The sequence below is a fragment of the Lathyrus oleraceus genome, chromosome 5, assembly GCF_024323335.1.
Source record: "Lathyrus oleraceus cultivar Zhongwan6 chromosome 5, CAAS_Psat_ZW6_1.0, whole genome shotgun sequence".
NCBI classification, from domain to species: Eukaryota; Viridiplantae; Streptophyta; class Magnoliopsida; order Fabales; family Fabaceae; genus Lathyrus; species Lathyrus oleraceus.
This window is the reverse complement of record NC_066583.1, coordinates 443,625,380-443,632,683: the sequence shown is the minus strand read 5'-3', so window position 1 is coordinate 443,632,683 and position 7,304 is coordinate 443,625,380. Positions and strand designations below refer to the sequence as shown.

At 36.1% G+C, this 7,304-nt stretch overlaps 1 long non-coding RNA gene across 1 annotated transcript; it reads left to right on the top strand.

Annotated features, from left to right (window-relative positions):
* The first annotated feature begins 927 nt into the window (after positions 1-927).
* LOC127082148 (uncharacterized) lies at positions 928-2,219 on the top strand. Its single transcript, XR_007788155.1, has 2 exons — positions 928-1,250; positions 1,874-2,219. It is a non-coding gene; the product is annotated as an uncharacterized LOC127082148 (long non-coding RNA).
* Positions 2,220-7,304: the final 5,085 nt, after the last annotated feature.

The window sequence follows — 7,304 nt, the reverse complement described above, 5'->3', positions numbered from 1 at the left end:
CTAGGGTTCAAACAAAATGACATATAATCGTTCACTATAAAAAATGACTTTCCAAGCAAAACTAGCTCTAGACTTCAACATTAATTTTTTTTGGAATGTCATTTTGAGTAACATTTATCTTGGAATCATCTTCATATGACAAACAATATAGGAGATAGGGTCTAGGAAACCCCAGTTTTGACCAGTTGACTTTCTCTAGTCAACCACCATGAACCATCTTGCTAGCTTGATATTCTCTTGACTTTTGGGACTCATGGAGGATCATATATGCATAATATAATTTAATATGAAGTATACTTTGAAATATTTGATCAAATGTTGAAGAAACTTGCTGAGGAAGTCACACAAGATACCCAGATGAATTAGGACTTCCAAGACAAACAAGCTTCAAACTCTTGGTGATTTCTTGATCAAAATGACATGTGAAGATCATGGGGATCCATATATGATGCTTAGAACCAAAGTGAACCATTTCTTGATTGAACTCCTTGCATTGGGGGTCTCGAACCCTAGATATGAGCTTGATAGAGCATGGGTGAACACACACACTACCTACAAAAGTAACAAACTATATATTGACATATTTTTGGTATTTTGGTTAGTGAATAATGAAAAACAAAGTATGATACAATCAAAAGTTCTTAGTGATCTCTCCCAACGTAAACCCAATGAATGAGGGGTAAGAAGGCTACCGATGTGTGATCCCAAAGCTAATGCATATAATGAGATAACATGATGGATCTTAGGGTCAAAATTGGAGTCTTACACTAATTATATCTAATTATAATCCTAATTATTTATAATGATATGACATGATAGAAAACAAATTAAAACTAACCTAATATTAAACTAAGCTACTATTAACAAATGGTTAATGTATGAAAAACAATAGAAAATGAAAATTAATCCAAAACTTCAATTAAATTAATTAAGTTAAATGGAATCAAATTAACGAAAATGAAGTAGGGGAGGGTGTGTGCATTGTGGCAGGTGTTCCTGAAGAAAAAGTTTTGGCTTGAGCCCAAACTGAACCAAGCTACGAACAGCCGAAACAGTTTATCCATAGCAAACAAGTCCGATACAAACGAACCAGGTCTCCAAATAGCAACGCAACATAAAAACTTCATCGCCACCGAAATTGAATAAACCATCATTCAAACTCAATTCATCTTCGTGTGTGCATAATCAGAAAGAAATGAAATCGAATTGAAGCAAAAAAACTCACCGAATCAGAGTTTCAAAACGAACAGGTACAAAATTCCTCTTTTTTCTTCTTCTTCGGTTTCTTCTTGTTGTTAAATCTCTGCTATGATGTGCATTATTATTTGTTTCCATAATGATTTGTTTAGAGATTGAGAGAAGAACGAATCGTGTGAATGTCGAAGAATAAATTTCTGAGATTCAGAGAGTTTGTAAAGAGTGAATTTCTGAGAGAAAATGGAGGATGAAAATTGTGTGAATTGAGAAACTGAAATCATGCCCTTGTTGAAGTTGCAGTGTGAATTTATAGGGCGTGATTCTGTTACAATTCGTTAATTTCCGTTAGTTTTATAACACTGAATTAACAGTGAAGTTAGTATGAATCTGTTAGTTTAGTTAAGAGAAGGTTCTGGTTAGTGAAAATGAATGAAATTAGTTTTTGTTAAAGAGTGAAGTTAGTGATTGAAATTGGTTTTGTCAATTTGGTTAGTGAAATGAAATTGTATGTCAGTTGGTCTTGTTTTGAAATACAGGTGAGACTTGAGCTGCTGAGTTTTGAATTTTGCCGATTAACATGAAATTAGCAAATGAATTTTATTGGAATAAATTTTGCTTTGTTATGTTTGTAGGTTGGATGGTTTTGACATGTATTTGGATTTGTGAAATTTTGCAGGTGGATGAATTTGGAATATTGTAATTGAGCTGTTTGGAATATGATCATAGGCCATGTGGAATTGTTTGGGAGCTGCTTGGGAAGTGCTAATGGAATGGATTGCTATGGAACTTAAATTGTGTATTGGTTGAAATTGTAATTTTTGGATTAAAATTGTATTTGCACATGGAATATATGGTTGAATGTTTGGCTTGTGTTTGAAATTTGAATTAATTGTTGAATGTATGAGAATATAATTGAAGACGTGAATTGGTTTGTGGTTGTAATTGGAAATTGAATGATTGAAATTTGTTATGGGATTTTGAAATTTCAATTGAAATTTGAATGGAAATGGATGGTATTTGTACATGGTTGAAATAAGATTTTTGGATTCAAGTATTGTATTGTAATGTGGTTTCAAATGTACTTGGAATTTTAATTTGATTGAATGGTTGTATGAAATTATGATTTACAAGGTTTAACAAAACGGTTTGAAAAGGAAACATGTGACTATGGCTTGAATTGAAAAAATGCAACATCAAAATGGATATGAGCGTAAAAATAGTTAAAAAAGATATAAGGTTTGAACAAATTTACAACGAATCATGGCTTATGTAATTTGAAATGGACATAACAAAATGAGCATGGTCTAAAAAAGGGAATGTTGTCTTCGGATTTTAGTTAAATCATGAACAAATTTACAATGAATTATGGTTTTAACATGACATCAAATTTGAAATGTAAACATGAACAAGATTTGAAGATGAGCATGCATAAAATGGAATTGGGGTCTTAGGTAGTTGATGGATAACAAGAACAAAATCATAATGATTGAGGGATGGAAGAATGGTAAGTTGACTTTGGTCCACTGGTTGACCAAAAAGTTAACAGTTGACCAAAAGTCAATTGATGCAAAAGGATGATGAAATGGAATTCTTTGATTAAAAATGCATGTTCAAATGGAACCATGAACCAATTGGATTCAACTTGATCAACTTCCCCAATTCAAAACCATAAAATGGGAACGGATAACTTAGACCAATGAATAGTGAAACTTGGATTGATGAATAGTGAAACTTGGATTGATGAATAGTGAAACTTGGACCAATGGACCTCAAGCACACCTTGACACACTATGGTAACAATGAATGAACCTTGGACCAGATGATGACCAAGAGAGCCAATGGATTGAAGTGAATTAGATCAAATTGGACCAATGATAATATGCAATAAAACATGAATGTAAGCATGCCTCTAGGCCAATCCCGAGGCACCAAGGGCTAGGGTTTATCATGGACTGAACTTCAAGATCCAAGCTCTAAGACCATAAGCATCTATCAACTAGGGTTTTGATGAATCCCAAGTCCAAGAGTCAACCAAACAAGGCACTAGAGCACCAACTATCCTTGATTAAGGCTTCAAACTAAGCACAAAGCTCCACAAGCAACATCTAAAACCATGTGCCCATAATTAGGGTTTAGAAGTCAAGTTAATTGCACAGAAAGTCAAACATAAGATACCCTAATAGCAAAGTCAAAAATTAGGGTTTGGGTGCCCCGATGAATACCGTGGTGTGGGCTTCATGAATCAAAGTCCTAAAGAATCAAGAAATTAGGGTTTCACCCCCTATGAGGAGGAATACCATAATCTTCAAACAAACAAACCTTCCACTAACCATAAACCTTGAATCTATGATGCTTGTTAGCAAGTGTTAATCATGAATGAATGATGCACATGAATAAGGCATGAATGAGTATTGATGAATCTAAAGTCATAGGTTAGATGAAAAGTGAAAAGGGGAGGGAAAATTTTGGGGTATGACAGATGCCCCTATTTAATATTCTCGGGCCTGAAGGTATGAATAGTAATGACTTTCAAACATTCATGGTAAGAGAGGATTAAATACCAAAATAACCATGAAATTTTCCCGCAGGGAATTAATGGAAAATTGTTCAATGGATGATGTATAGGCTTTTGTATATCGTTATCTGTTAGGGATAAGCTGAAATATCTGTGTGGGACAATGGGTCAACTGTAAAGAGATGTTTTGTAAAGGCATGCATGAAGTATGTAATATGCTATGCATGCAGTGCGTGATGTATCTTTTTTTTTTCTCCGTCTTTTCTATATCTTTCTCATTATTTTTTTCTCATTTTCTTTTTCTTTTTCTGCCCTTTCTTTTCTTTCTTTTACGCTTTTTTCTTCTTTGCCTCCACTAACCGGTTTTGGCATTCACCAGTGGCCGAGGTATTCCCGTAGGACTCCACGAAGGTAGAAGAATCATGTGTTTGTAAAAGACAAATAACACGAAGGTAGAAGAATCATGTGTTTGTAAAAGGAAGAGAGATGTCTTGTAAAAGGCAAGTAGCTCAACTAAGAAGCGACCTTCTCGTACAACTGGTAGCAACGACTCCTTATCAAGAGAAATATGAACTTCCAAATATTGTTAAGAAAAAAGGATGGACAAATTTCTCACACAAAATGTGACGATAACTTCTTAACAAAAGGTTAAGAAGAAAATGGAAATGAGGGACAAATTCGCTAGGGAATATGATTTTCTGGAACAAGAGGTAGCAACGGCTCCTTAGCAAGAGAACGTGAATCTTCTAAACAAAAGGTTAAGAAGAAATATAGACAAATTTCTCACACAAAAGGTAATAAGAGTTCCTTAACAAAAGGTTAAGAAGAAAATGGGAATGAAATTCTTGTACTAAAGGTAACGAGATCTCTTAGACACAAGGTCTGCTGGGGATTCTTGTAACACCCTTCTAAAATACCCCAAGTATTTAATTAAAATAACAATATGTCAATCAGAGTAACTATGCAATTAAGGGTGTCACACAATTATTTCACACCATTCACCATAATAACTGTCATGCTCTTTTATTAATTCAAAACATAAGCATTTGCATAATACGCAGCGGATAGAAATCTCATCAATCATGTAAAACATGTAACACACTACATGTAAAATGGTTCACAACCAACGATAAAACATTTAAAACATCCCATCCCGATGTTACATCTATCAGAGCACGACCCACTAAGGAGACTACACTAGACTCCAAGCACTAGCTTCTACTCAATCACTGCTCGTTACCTGAAAAATAGTTGTAAGGGTGAGTTCCTCAATCGATATAATAAGCATTATAAAATATCATGCAATGTTAAGTAATTTAACACATTTCATCACCCAAATCAGATTACACATTCAGCAACGGCAATATCAACTCAATCATACTCAACATCAACACAACACACAACACACAACACACGTATAATACTAGAATACATCCATTCATATTATACGCCATACATAAATTATGCAATGAGACTCTATGCATGCGGTACCGACTATTCGTGAACATATAGTTCACCTCACCGATCAAATCCAGATACGGCTACCAAGCTCACTAGTCCCACTCATTTGAGACCTAGTGACTCACTCACTAATTCCTCACCATGGGAATTAGCTACCACCCCAAGGGCCATGCTATGCACGCTAATCACCTAGCATGTAAACATCAACAACAATCCACAATGATTAACTCACTAATTCCTCACCATGGGAATTAGCTACCACCATAAAGGCCACAATATGCATGCTAATTCACCTAGCAATGCAACATCATCAACAACAATCCACAATGGACATATGCTCACACTCTAAGCCATAAAACAGTCCATTCACAAACACATGCATAATATATACATTCACAGCATTATGCATACCATCATACATCATCAACACATTTATCAAAACATCCTATCATGTCAAATAATTAATCACAGTATTAGCACACTCTACTAATACCTATACTGCTCAAAACAGCGGGAAATGATCCCTACTATATCACACACCGATATAGGCCAACCATCAACCATGTGCACAACATTAAAATATCAATTTTTCCAATTTCCAACAGTGTTAATCGGTTAACGCCATGGGTTAACCGGTTAACGCAGGACAGAACACGCTTCCTGGCAAAATTCAACAGTGTTAACCGGTTAACACCCTGGGTTAACCGGTTAACGCAGACAGAACAACAATTCTCACAACACACAATAGTGTTAACCGGTTAACACCATGGGTTAACCGGTTAACGCAAGGCAAACAACAATATTTCATAATTCAATACAGTGTTAACCGGTTAACACCCTGGGTTAACCGGTTAACGCAAGACAGAAAGTTGTTCCTGCGCTAACACGAAGCAGAATGCAGAATTCTCCGCCTCTTCCGCCGTTGGAGGACTTCCGGACCTCCGATTTCAATTCCGTAAAAAGCTATACGTTCGGGAAATCACAACTCACACAAATACAGATTCAATTACAGCTTTAACACAACTTATCCAACACAATTTTTCAGCATTCAACATCCCAATTAGGGTCAATTCAACGGTTTATCACTACCCATTACATGCTAACCCATAATACCCATTAAACGACGATAAACCCCCCTTACCTGAGTTAATCCGGCGAATCTTTTAGCTTCAAGCTCTTCTCTTTTCCAACCTTTGCTCTCTTGCTCTTCCTCTTTGTCCTTTCTCCCTTCAGCCGCTTCTCTGCTTTTCACGTGAAACTCTTTACCAAAATGAAAACCCTTTTTCTTATTTCCAACTTATATACCAACTCCAATAATTATTATTCCAATAATAATAATAATAATAATCCAATAATTCTAATTATTTAATTAAATTAATAAAATATAATATTAACTTAAATTAAATAATTATCTTATTTTTATCGGGGTGTTACAACTCTCCCCCACTAAAAGAGTTTTCGTCCTCGAAAACATAGCTCAAGCGAATAACTCTGGATAAGACTCCTTCATCTGACTCTCAAGTTCCCAAGTCACATTGCCACCTGCTGGTCCTCCCCAAGCTACCTTTACTAAAGCAATCTCTTTACCCCGCAACTGCTTCAACTCTCGATCCTCTATCCTCATAGGTGATGTTTCAACAGTCAGGTTATCTCTCACCTGTACATCATCTACTTGGACCACATGCGACGGATCAGAAATGTACCTCCTCAACTGAGACACATGAAAAACCTCATGCAAATTCGCAAGCGACGGCGGTAAAGCGATACGATAGGCTACCTCCCCTATCCTCTCCAAAATCTGATAAGGACCAATAAATCGAGGTGTCAACTTCTTCGACTTCAAAGCTCGACCAACCCCAGTTATCGGAGTAACACGAAGAAACACATGATCTCCCTCTTGAAACTCAAGTGACTTCCTCCTCTTGTCGTGATAACTCTTCTGACGACTCTGAGCAATTCTCATCTTCTCCTGAATCATCTTAATCTTTTCCGTAGTTTGTTGAACAATCTCCGGTCCAACCACAGCACTCTCACCGGACTCATACCAACATAAAGGTGTCCGACATCTCCTACCATACAAAGCTTCAAACGGTGCCATACCAATGCTCGAATGAAAACTATTGTTGTAGGT